This window comes from Zonotrichia leucophrys, chromosome 1A, assembly GCF_028769735.1.
Source record: "Zonotrichia leucophrys gambelii isolate GWCS_2022_RI chromosome 1A, RI_Zleu_2.0, whole genome shotgun sequence".
Taxonomy (NCBI): Eukaryota; Metazoa; Chordata; class Aves; order Passeriformes; family Passerellidae; genus Zonotrichia; species Zonotrichia leucophrys.
Window position 1 is genome coordinate 53,935,950 of NC_088170.1, and position 13,345 is coordinate 53,949,294.

Consider the following 13,345-nt stretch of genomic DNA (forward strand, 5'->3'; position numbering starts at 1 on the left):
AGGAAAAGTTCCACTTGCCATGAGTGAGGAGTGGGCAGACTTGGAGCATGTGGAGAACAGGGATGTGCTTCTCCCACCACCTTTACCCAGCCAGAGGTCAAAGTGCCTCCTACAAGAGTTTATAACAGCACACAGGTTACTTCCAACTCAGCAGGGCAGGACCTGGTAAGTAAGTAATGGTTATGTTTCCAGTTAAGGAAAAAACTTCTCCTGCTGCTATGCTGTATTAATGCAGTTTTGGTGGTTTCTGTGCAGAGGGAATCACTGTCTGCCCTGATGGGTAAATCAACACCCACTTGTCCTGACCTGAGTGCAACACAGACAACAGAAGTGCCTAGAGCTTCTGAACCCAAGGTTTTGGTTTTGAATGAGGTCACAAACAGCCAGGTGAAGATTTCTCAAACTCAGCTGCTGTGCACAGATAAAGCTGGCTTGAGGTCCCCATGGGTCAGTGCCAAACACAAGTGCTGATCCAGAGCCAGCATATCTACACTGAGGAGTCTCTGGACACCTCTTGACCCTTTCAAACAGCCCTGGCAGGGTGGCTGTGGGCTGTGGCAGTGGGCAGCTCATCACACAGTGCACCCAAGATATTGTAAACTGGATAGGATAGCAACACTTCAAGCCTTTTTTGAGAGACTTGATGGAGGAACAGGTAATTCCTAAGTAGCCCTAAAAGCCATCACTCCTGGGCACCACAAATTTTATAGACACAAAGCTGAACAAAGAAAATTCATACTTTTTATTTAGAAGACTTGGAAGATATTAAGCAGGTGTTATCAAAAATATCAAATAATTTAATTGCAACATATAGGTCTGATCCCAAAGGATACTCAAGGCATTTATCATCTTGTCATAAACTATCCTATTGTAATTACATTTTTTGTTGGTTTTGGAGAAACTACTAATCTGGTCCAGAAAGCAGATTCTCAGAGACAATTATTACCATTAATAATTGAATAGAAAATTATTTCATTAATAATAATGGAAAATTATTAATACAGTTTACTGAATTGAGAGACATAAACAATATAACAATAGAATCTTATATTGAAAATATACTCCTTGTATGAGAAGCTTCACCCTAGAGAAATGGCATGTTATTTATTAATAACATAGCACAACACTAAAACTACTGTACAGCTGATGTGATTTGGGATTAATTATCATTGCTATGAACCATAAAACTTCTGCAAGCATAAATTTTTATCAATGTGATAAAATAAGTGTTATAAAATATGTCTGTCAGTTGCCTGAGGGACATTCAGTGTCAGAAAAACATTTTCCAATTAAAAAAGGACACATTTTTCTGATTTTTTTCCTTGCTGAAACTGCAATGCAGATCTGCCTTGAAAAATGTATGCTGATCCAAGCCTCATTTGTATCCTCAGTCTGTGGTTACCTGCATTCAAAATGGTGCAGTACTTCAGAGCCAGCCTTGATTTCCATCATGGCATACCCATTTCAATGACATTTCTGCTAATTCAAGCCAAAATAAGCCTCCCTGCAGGACAAAAGACTATTAATTCCTACACTAGGAGGGACTGACTTTGTTTGCTGAGTGATATTGTTTTCTCAGCTTCACTGGGGATATAATAGTCTGACTTTGCATTAAGTCTCCTGACACATCCAGAACAAGAATAACCATCAAGATAGCAGCATTTTCTTCGCAAGGGGTACTAGCTTTTGTATTCAGAAATATTATCTGTGTTTTACTTGGGCAGCTGTTTCATAAATATTTCTACTTGCAATTCTACTCAGCAGACACTCAGGCTTTGGTAAAGGTATATAAACATTTTGCCAGCCCCACTCAGTACTGCTTACCTCTTGAGGAGAAATCTGCAGTCATAATAAACAACTTGGGATATCTGTGTGAAGCACCTACTGTGGACTGGCACCATACCAAGAGATTTTCAGCCACCCCAACCCAGTGCAGTGCTCTGGAAGGAGCTTTCTAAGAGGCATTTGGCACCAGCAGGCCCAGGGATGCAGCTACCAGTGTCACCCAAATTACTGCTCCCCTCACACTCAGTCCTTATTTGCGAGAACTTCCCACGTGAGGGACTAGCTTATAAAGGTATTTTGCTTTTTCTTACATGTGAGCAAGCAAACCCATCTGCTATTCAATTTATCCCTCTGTTTAGCCTCTACTCTTGTGTATCTTTGGAGTTGAGATTTCTCTTTGTGAGTGAGCCAGAATAAATAATTTTATCTGTTATGCTATTGTCCAATTCTCTAATTCAAGTATTCAGACAGAATGTATTTATGTTTCTTCTCTTTTGATCTTTTGTTCCTTTCTGAAACTCATTCTCTCCAATACAAGGAGTGGTACCCACCCAATGACTAGGGCATTCTCCTTGCAAGAGACCTCTTTAGAACTTTGGCAGAAAGGTTTCTGTTTTCACCCATTCATTTTCAGTGCTCTGTTGCACCCATTTCAGTGCTCTAAGGTCACAGCCATGGTCCAGTTAAAAACCCTGGGTAAGGCTCCCACTGACTCACATCAATGGCAACTCCTGACTTACAGAGATACCCCCAGTGACAGGGTTGGCTGACTAGTTCCATCCCTTCAAGGGTGTTGAATTGCTGTGGATCACCCCAGTTTTTACTGGCAAAGGGAAGCATCCCATGCCTCTCTTCAGACACCAACAGAAGTGAGGTAAAACAACACCTAGTGTAGGAAAAAAAGTAAGCAGCAAGCAAAGACAGCTGTGGTCTGAGGAAGGAGACTGGCAGCAGATAAAACCAAGAAGGGAGAGGGGAGAAATGCAGCAGGTGGGGAAGGGAGGGACACAGAAAGCCAAGGGTTAGCCAGAAAGAAATGATCCTCAGCATCACTTAATCAGTATAACCTGCCATCTCCAAAATCTGCTCTGTGTTGGAAGTATAACCTGCCATCTCCAAAATCTGTTCTTGAACTCCTCCCTGCCTGCATGCACAACTTAAATAATTAACTGAAGGTTTGTCACTCACTTTGAAACTGGAGAAGGCAATGTGATTTTGATAACTTAAGCTGTGTTTGCAGCTGGAGAAGAATAATATTTTCATTTGTCTGGTTTCATTGATTTCCACTACAATATCAATTCTGAAAATCAGTTCCTACTCTAAACACTAATCCCTGTCTCTAAGAGCTTTTATGTGGGAAAATATCTTGTGACTCCTGCTAGCACTAGAAACAAGTATTCTAGAAAATTGCTCATGACTTGTCACCACGAGATACATCTTAGCTGTGGAAGAATGAGAAGTTAAAGAAGTTTTTTGAAGTTTAGCATTTCTTAACAGGTCCTCATAAGAAAAGTTGGCTCTGTGAAGAAGAAACAATATTTTTTCCTGCTGTTATTGCCATCCCCTAAAAAGTTTTGGTTTTTCTTAGAATTGGTACTTTTTAGGTAAAATAAAGAGAAAAATTTTAAAATTTCATTCGGAAAAAAGAAGAGATTGAGACAATATGCATTCATCATGTTGCATTTTATAATTTTCTGTTAATCTATTCTGTTCTTGCTGTGGTTATACAGCAGCACTAATTCCCTGAATAAGAGTCTGTCTAAATTCCAGTTATGATCATACAACCAAACCTCATATAATCAAAAACAACTTTTTCTCCCTGCCTGTTATTTTCCTTGAATTCTGGCCAAAATTGCAGCTGCCTATCCTCACAAAGTTTACATTAACTTTGAGATTTGTTTCAACTGATGTGTGTTATGCTCCACAGTCCAAAGCCTGGAGTTGTTTCATCATTTTGGACACTTCACACTGGGGTTTTTGAGTAGTTCTCCCACTTCTATGGTGATACAAATTTCACAGAAGCACTAGAAAGCACAAAAGCACTATGATTCCTGTGCTTACTAGAAATGTTTGGTTTGCACCAGATACCACTGGGTTCATCCAAAGCCCAGGCTGCCACAGGCCTGTCAGGTTCTCCAGAGCAAGTCAGAAAACCTACCGATGCCTTGAAAAACAATGACTATGTGTGGCCGCTTCACGCATTAAATTTCCTAACTAAGGTCAATGCTTTTAATTCCTGAGTCTGGCCATCAAATTCAATGAGAGGCACCAGGGACATTCCACCCTCTGCATGAAAAGATGTGCTCTCCTACCTCACGCTGGGATAACACTGCCCAGGCCATTTCATTAAGTACAGGCCTGCACAAAGGATAAAGCTCAATGAAGAAAACGATCCAAAAATCACACAAATAATTTACAGGAAGGCTACATCTAGAACTCATGTCTGCACTCCACCATGGATTTGTTTATGGATATGTTATCTGAACACCCTATGCTTAAAAAAAGGTACTTCAAAGGTGGACCTGGAAAAACTCAGAGCAATCTTTGTTGAAATCTCGCAGGATGCAACTGACTGACGCCTTGGTGTGCTGCCATTACACACATCAGTCACATGTCCTTGCTGACAGGTGTCAGTCCAGAAGCTTTGGAGACACGTTCCACAGCTCTTCCTGGGGAAGAACTAAAGTAAAATGTCAGTGTGCTACTGGAGTGACTTTGGTGGCAAGGGCCTGTTCATTCCATTTCACTGGTGCCACCTTTACCTTATATTCTGGGCTATCCTGGTTTTCAGAAGGTTCTGTATTTTGTTCTACATGTCATCACATCTATTTTTTCCTATAGTCCTATTCAGTTTTTAAAAAAAGTATTGTTGAAGCTCACCTAGTTTGGATGCTTTGGCAAAAATCTTTTGCTTGTTTCTTATTCATAGAGAATAGCAGGATTAAAAGTGATATTAGCAGTGACAAAACTCACCAGTGAATGTATCCCACAACTTCTTATTTTAAGAAATTCCCATCATCTCTTCCTTCAACCTGCTGCTAGGAATTGTAAGAGGATTAAGGCTTTCCTGTATTTCCTTAAATACAGTTGTCATGCTTATTTTGCAGAATTATGACTTTTCTCCTCCTTCTTTATATTTGTAAATACAAGGACTCAAGAAGTGTTGCCTGCCCATTGTTTTACTGGTAAACTCAGAAGCCCGTGATCCTGTGATAAAATCCCTGCCTATTCCAAAGAGCAGTGAAACCTTTTGTCCCAGCATGAGTATTTCCTGGAACCATTTTTAAGTTCAGAAATAAACAAATTTCTCATGAAAGTTTATTCAACTGCTATTCAAAGAACACTAACTCATATAGCTGCTTCTTTCCAGTACTATGCTTCTAACTCATATAAACACTGTGCTCTTACTTCATATCGAGGGAAGTCCAAATATTATTACAATACAGAATGCAAGCCAAAATGGAACATGTACCTCCACTGGTGATGCTTTCCCTGGTAAATATCAGACTATTTTCAGCATAATAGCAGATAACTCTTCAAAAGTACTACATATTCTTTTTTATAGAATTCTGTGAAAGCTGGCAGGTTTTTAAATTGTTGTTAACAGACACATAAGTTTACAGGATTTGAAACACATGTTCTGATATAGCTAAACTCAACAACCATGGATGTTTCCCGTGCAAGTGTCAGATGTAGAACAGGGGTCAGCGTCTTTTCAAGTGCACTGTGCCAAGTGCACTTTTTTTCTCCAGCTAGAGGCTAAGTGCACCTGAAGAAGCTCAGTGGAAGCTAGAAAATACTGCATCTGAAGGGATGACCTCTCCCCCACTTCTGCCACTTTATGTTGTTGACCCTTGCCTTAGATGGAAACATTTCAGCCATATGCAGGCCCCTCTCTGCAGTGAACCCTCCAGGGTGATGCTGAACCCTTTCCTATTAAATTTAAATCCATCAGTTACAGACTGAGATTATTCATAACCTTAAAATGAAACAAGTAACAGAAAACTAACCTCACCTTTCTTCAGGTAACAAGTATGGTAACTGCCTGGTCTATACATACTCCAGCACCTAATTTCCTCTTTGCTAATCTCTTACTTTTTCCAACCACGAAATCATAAAAAATAAAATGAAAGGAGAAGTACACTAGACTGTGACCTTCACAAAACCATACTTTTTTTTGCTGACCCTGTACATTTTCACAAGGTTTTGGGAAGAAATAGGTAGAATTTAATTGACCATAGTGTAAGGTGAAGGGTCTTGTACAAAACACTGCTATACTGCCCCTGATGAGTCCCCACCTTGCATCAACTCATCTGGCTCATGTGGTGCCAAGTTGCAGACTGGTCATAAAAGTGGTTCCATTAGTTTCAGTGCTCTGACAATCCTGGGAGCTCCAGATGAACCAGCAAGAATTCTGAAAAGGTCCCAGGTGTTTCTTGCCACCTCATTGCTGTGCCTTGTGATCTGCAGAAAACATACAGCTGTAGACAGCAGGAGTAACTGGTGATATAGCTGACTGGCAGAGGAGAAGACTGAAGAACAGTGAGGGAGAAACAGTTGTGCTTTAATAATCTCTGTTTCTATACATGAGTAATGACACAAATATATTTGATTTTTAGAGAAAGATTGTAAGCCTTTAAAAATATAAAAGTAATACTTATAAGTAAGGTTTTCATCACTCTGTCAAGTTAAATGTGCATTTGTGCCTTGTACCTTGACTATCATATCACACAATAGATATGTAAGTTATATATATGAAAGACTATTTTTCTTCTTGACATATTATTTTTCAAAGAAAAGATAAAACTCTGTTCCTCTGTTATTTCCTGAATAGACTAGAAATCCATGATCTAGTTTTGTAGTTTAACTTGTAGTAACATTGTGTACAAATCTGTAATCCACAAGCCTACAAACTTTAAGCTTCCTACATGATTCTAGTAAATTCATTCCATTAAAGGCAGCAGAACTGTTGATTTGAATGAAAATGGAGTATAAATATAAGACTTCACAGAAAAATGGGATCTAGCTGAGATGGAGGAATGGGCTGACAGTGCCTTATGAAACTCAAAAATGACAAGCCCAAATTGCTGCCCTTTGGACGGAAGATCCTCTTGGAGTGACACCATCTGGGGACTGAGAGCTGGCGAGCAACTCTGTGTACAAAAGCCCTGGGGGTACAGCGGGCAGTGAGATGAGTGTGAGCCAGAAGTGCCCTGGCAGCAGAGATGGCCAGCAGCCTTTTGGATGCATTAGGAGGAGAAGAGCCACTAGATCAAGGACTCGCAGCAGTGCATGGCAAAAGGGCAAGAAACAGCAGGTGTAAGTTGGAACACTGTGGGTTCAACCTGAACACACAGATGAACATTTTGCCTGTGAGAGCAGCTGCCAAAAGAGGACATGCAGTCTACATCCTTATGGGCTTTCAAAAGTGGGTGAGGCAACTACTCAGCTCTTAGAGCAGCCCTCAGCACTTGTTTGGATGAGAAACAACCTGGAGTACCTTCAAGCCTGAATTTCCCCGTTTTTAAGATTGTATTATACTGACAAGATCTTGGTTTGCTGTGCTTTTGGAAAAGCAGCAGTGTAGGTTTATTCAGCGAAGTATGTGGCCTATTCAACACTTTTACTTAAGTACAACGAGGCCCATATAATTAAGGGCTCACATTTTCAGCCCCTCCCCTCAGTACAGTAACTGTGAGGCAGTAACCTCCTGAGGCATCCCATGTAACCTATTCTGGGAAGCTTAAGAGTACCCTCTGCTGGCTTAACACCGAAATTGTGCAAATATGCAGCACAATATACTGAAACGGCATGGCAGAGAGAAACTCCTGTTTCTGAGCAGCACAGCTGTGCATCTCTGCATAGGACAAACTGTACAAATGTCCTGTAGCATTTATCACCTGCAAAGGGAATGCCTGAAGCAACATTGCACCACAGGCCACAGAGCTCTTTCCCAAACAACTGGAATTCCAGACCTGTCCCATTAGAATGGCTGTCTTGTCAAAGAGCCTGTAAAGTGCCATCTGTGTGAAAAGCTTTAGCCTAAACCAAAACTCATTATAGGGACACTGTGTTTTGAACATGAACAGTATGCAATTAATTGATAACAGAATTATGTCCTAAAAGACACAACAGCTTGTGTCTTAATGACTCATTTTTTCTCCCATGCAAGCTCATGGGAAGAGTTTATCCCGTTTCTTCAGGTCACACTGCAATAAAATTTCTTGTTGCAAAAGTTGACATCAGGTAGGAAGAATTTATTTTAATCATTGCATGTCTTATGATGCATAATGAAAAAAAATTTAAAAGCTATGAAGTACTTCAATTGGCAGTTGTTTATCTATGGCACACAGTTCTATATATACCTACCTATGAAAGTGCTTATTTATGAACATAAGCATTTCAATGTAAGATGAGTAAATGAAAAAAAGTGTAGAGACAATTCTTTATTTACTAAATACTAAGAGGCTGCTGCTTCAGTCCAGGCTCTTGGCCCCTTATTAAAGAGCTCCAAGAGATTGTAACTGAAGGTGGATACCTCACCATCCCTTTCTGGTGGTAGTTTCTGATCTTCTTTAAGCTTTAGTGCTTAAAAATGTGACACTGCGTATTCCAGAAACAAAACAAACAAAAAAATCTGAAAACCAACTAAAAGGCTAAAGGTCATAGATGAGTCTCAGTTCCCTGAACAGGTTCCTCTTCCACCTTTGCAAAGAACTATCCTTTGTGTCTGTGCATTACCTCAAACAAATGAGGCATAATCACAGCTGCGGAATGTGGAAGAGTTCCTCTTTATTGTGCTAGTCATTAAAAAGAATTACTATCAAATTATAATATAGACTGATAGATAAAATAATGTGGAATGATGGAAAATACATTACCTCAGCAAATTTTTAATTAGATACTGCATTTCCAAATGGCACAGAGAGAATAATTCCACACTGGCAAGGGAAGAGTAAGATGACCCACAAGGTCTTGCTTGTTAGAATACTGACTAATTGATTCACATATCCCTTTTTTGGGCAGCCATTTTTATATATGAAGAAAAAAAAACAAATAACAAAACAAAACAAAACAAAAAAAACCCCAAAGAATAAAAACCCAACAAAACAAATAAAAAAAAAACTGAATAAGTAGTACACTTTATTTCTTAGTTTTAAAGTATGTATTCCTTTTTCCTCCATATCATTAAAAAAAAAAAAAAATCAACCTTTTTTTTTTAACTAAGAAATGTTAAAGAAAATCAATGTTTGGCTTTTATTTACAGAGAATTTCTTACAGGTACACAGAATGGGCAAGAATAACAAGAACTGGACCAAATTCCTAGAAGCCACTGAAAAAATCAGTGTGAACCAGAACTGATTACTATTTAAGGTGCTTTTTCTTTTTCCTCAAGGTAGATTTATTTGCCTAGTCCAAGTATGAAATCTATCAAAACTCTCTCAGAGATACAGAAAGATTTATGAAGTTACCAAATACACAATCTACCAAAATGATACACTATGTGGACATCACAATTTGCAAAACATGAAGCATCACCACCAAAGTATCCATAATTTCTCAATATGCTTAAAAATACTGACATAGCAGCCCCAATAAGTATTTAAAGATCAAACTGTTTTCTTTTTTTCTTCCCTCTTGGATTTACTGTGCACTGTGAATACAGAACTCAGCACTAGAAACACGTTTTTCTAGCTGCACAACTTTCCAGCTACTGCTCATGCAGTTTCTGCACTGGTAGATGCAGTGCTAGATGTGAATCCTACACATCAAATGCTGTGATGCAAACTGGGGGACAAGATAGGGCATATCTCTAACATAAAAAAAGATAACCCTTAGTCCCAAAGAGCCTACAGTCACCCCACTGACTAAGACTCAATAAGAAGGGCTGGATTCAACAAAAAAGCACCACTAAGTAGACAGACAATATTTTTACCTCAGCAGTAGATCAAGAAATGTAATCAAGTACTATTTTGCCTTCAAAGCAGTAGCAAGACTGCTTTACCATAACCCTTTATATCAGAATGGTAGACCTGGGCAGTTCAGGCATCAGTATGAGAGGAAAGCTAAGCAGACAGCCCTAGACAGAAGAGTCCAAGGCAGTTGGCTGATTTTCAGTGATCACTTTCCCTAATCCTGATGTGTGGGAAATCAAGCAAAGGTGGCAGGAAGCTGACAAGCTGACAAGAATGAACAATGAGCTCCTGACTAAAGCCATAAAAAGGAACACACAAGGTGGAAACAGTGGCAAGTGACCCAGTGTGACCATGGTCACAAGGGTTTGCAGGATGAGAGAGAGACGAGAATGTTGATTCTATGATCAGAAGGTTTGATTTATTATTTTATTATATATATACTACATTATAACTATACTAAAAAGAAATAGAAGGAAAAGTTTTCAGAAGGTTAGCTAAGCTAAGAATAGAATAGAAATGAATAAATAACAAAGGAGCTCTCTCCAACTCTGTTCGAGAGAGCTCAGTCCTTGACTGGCCATTAATTGTAAACATCTAAGATGGGCCAATCACAGATGCACCTGTTGCATTCCACAGCAGCAGATAACTATTGTTTACATTCTTTTTCTGGGGCTTCAGCTTCCTAGAAGGGAAAATCCTAAAGAAAGGACTTTTAGTGAAAAGGATGTCTGCAACAACCCAGAAGGAATACAGAGCCACTGCCTTAGCATGAAGGAATGGAATCAAGAAAGCCAAAGCCTGCTTGGAGAAGAACCAGCGAGGAACTTGAAGAGTATTAAGGGTAGCTATAGGTATGCCTGCAGCAAATGAAGCCATGAAATTAGACAAGGTGTGAAGCTGCTGAAAGGGATGACAAAAATTCCATTTTGATGCATGGAAAAGGGAAAAGAAAAGCACAGGCAGTTGCTTTGAATAATCTCATTAGATTCCTTTCAGAACAGATAAAATACAGTCTTAGGCAACAATCCATAGCAGTCTGACAGACAGAGGGCAGGGAGGGGTATCAGGAGGTCAGCTAGGACCATTATGGACAACTGTCCTCTATATTATTTCTGCATACGATCCAAGACTTCTTGGATTTTTTAAGGCTTTTATTTTGTTGCTGGGGGTTTTGTTGTTTATTTTTCTCTCGACACGTTTTTTTCAGTTGGTCACTCGTTAAGGCAAATTTGAATTATTTGTGTGCCTAACTGTGCAATATTAAGAATGGTCTGAAAGTAACCTGAGGGGCAGGGTGCACTGTTTATCAGGGAGAATTGTCTCCATATATCCACATAGTCCCATATACACCAAGAACTTTATGCTAGAAGTATGATTTGGTGATTTTCACATTCTTGGTGTTTTGGAAGTTGCAAATGTCAGTTTGACTCTTCAACTGACAACTGTGTGACTGAGTAGTACCTCTCCAATACATGTTAGGATGATGTATGATCAGTTATCATTATCCATAAAAGGTCCTCTGTTTATACAGTATATCCCATATATTTTACAGTCACCTGTGTCCTGGTCTTGTATATAACTCACAGACTTTGGCACCTTTCCTGAGAAAGACGATTATGATTTGAACCCTTCCAGGTGATCTCTGACTTCCTGAATTACCTAAGTCATCAAGGCATTCTACAAAAGAGAATTCATTTGCCATATTTAGGAATGGATAGTATTACACTTGAAGAGAACTCAGTGTCTATTACAGATATGCTGGGAATTCACATCAAAGAAAATATTCAGTATTATGTACTAATGTTCAGCTGAAAACATTTCAGCACATACCTTGACTTCCAAGTTTAGGCACTGCAGGATTGTTGTATACTTGAGACTGCTTTCCTGGTCTTATTTAGAGCCTTAATTGGAACATGAAGATCTCTAAGTTTGCTTGCTCCTGGAAAGTGTTTCTGGACCTTCTGTGGAGTCCAGCTATCACAGACAAGAGAATCTTGTCCTTTCAAGTGCCTAGATACACTATTGAGTACTACTTCCCATGGCAAAAAACCACTTAGTTTTAGGTCAAGAAACTCCAAAGTAGTAGCAAAACAATTTAGGAAAAGGGATGCTGCTTCCAGTTTGATAGCACAGTATGAAGTTTACAAAATAAATCATAGGTTAGGGTCTAGAAGTTCACTTTGGTACTTATGACAGAAGTACCTAACCCACACTTCACTGAGGCAGGCACAAATCTTGTTTGTTGGATTATCTCAGATCACTTCTGAAGTATTTACGAGCATACTTGTATAGCTGGACATGAGACCTCTACTTCCAGACATCCCTAAGTCCAAAGTCTTGTATGACATAACAAGATGTCCTTACAATGCAATGAAAAATTTAATGGAAACAGCTTTCTTTCAGCACCAAAATATTAACAAATACAAAAGAAAGCACTGGTAGTCTAGACTGGCTTGGTTAACAAAATGCACTTTACCTTCATGGCCAGTTTCTGCTAATCACTTCAAATCCTACTCTTCCACCCCCTCCATTGATTATGAAGGGCAAAACCCAAGACAACTCAGAATCCAATCCCTGCCGTATTCAAGGCAGAGGGGAAAAAAAGATTTAAGTTCAGTCAAAAAAATTTTTTGTTTCAACTTCTAAAATGGAGCAGTAATTACAGTCTGAAGAAGTAAAAGGAGAATACAGAACAAAACAAGGGAACTAACTCTTTCAAAATTCAGCATCAAGAGGGCAGAAGACAGCAGCATAGTACTAAATATTTATCACATACATACCTTGGCCTATATTCCTTCAGTGGAAGCTCTCAAGAGTTGAATTCACCTTTCTGGACTCCACAATAATTTAATGCAGAGCAATATGTGCCTATATTTGATGGCAGGAGAATGGGAGAATTGAGGAAAATAGAATATTAGTGACTCCTAATATCCAGGTACTACATCTCTATGTTTTGTAGGGAACAACACTCTGATTGATGGTCCTACTGTGGTAATGGAAAGCTGCAAGCATTTTTCTCCAGAACTGAAAATCAGACTACTCATTACTTTTGCAGGTCAGGCAAGGAAGAATTTTTCCTCTTCATCACCACAGAAAAACAAAATTTTTGGTTTTTATCAGTTCATCTCAGAGTTGGGCTTAACTTAAGACAATTTAGTTAAGGCTTTCTATCCAAAGCTTTGGCAGGTGGGAAGCAAATGCTTCCACAATGTAGTTAAGAACCTCATCAGGTATCCCCCAGAGCCCCAAGTAAGTTGAAAGGTATTTAAGAGTAGCAAGTTCTTCTTCATAGCGAAGCATTATTTCAGGCTTGGGACACCAATAGAAGAGTTTGCACTGGACAGACAATTGCCTTGAGTATGAGCTGATGGTAGTTTCTAACCCAATATTTCCTGTTATGATTAATGACCATTCATACCACAACCTGCAACACCTGGGAGTTAAATGTGAGTAACACAGAGAAGCGACACTCCTGCAGGATCCTTAGGGCCTAATACTACTGTAACTGGCTATACCTGTACTAAAACTCCCTAAAGATCCTGAGTTGTATTCCATGTGCTTCCCAAACTGCCTACTTTTTCCTCCCTTTGATTTACTACTCATTAAATACAATGCCTACCCTTCAAGTTGCAAGATTTTGTAGC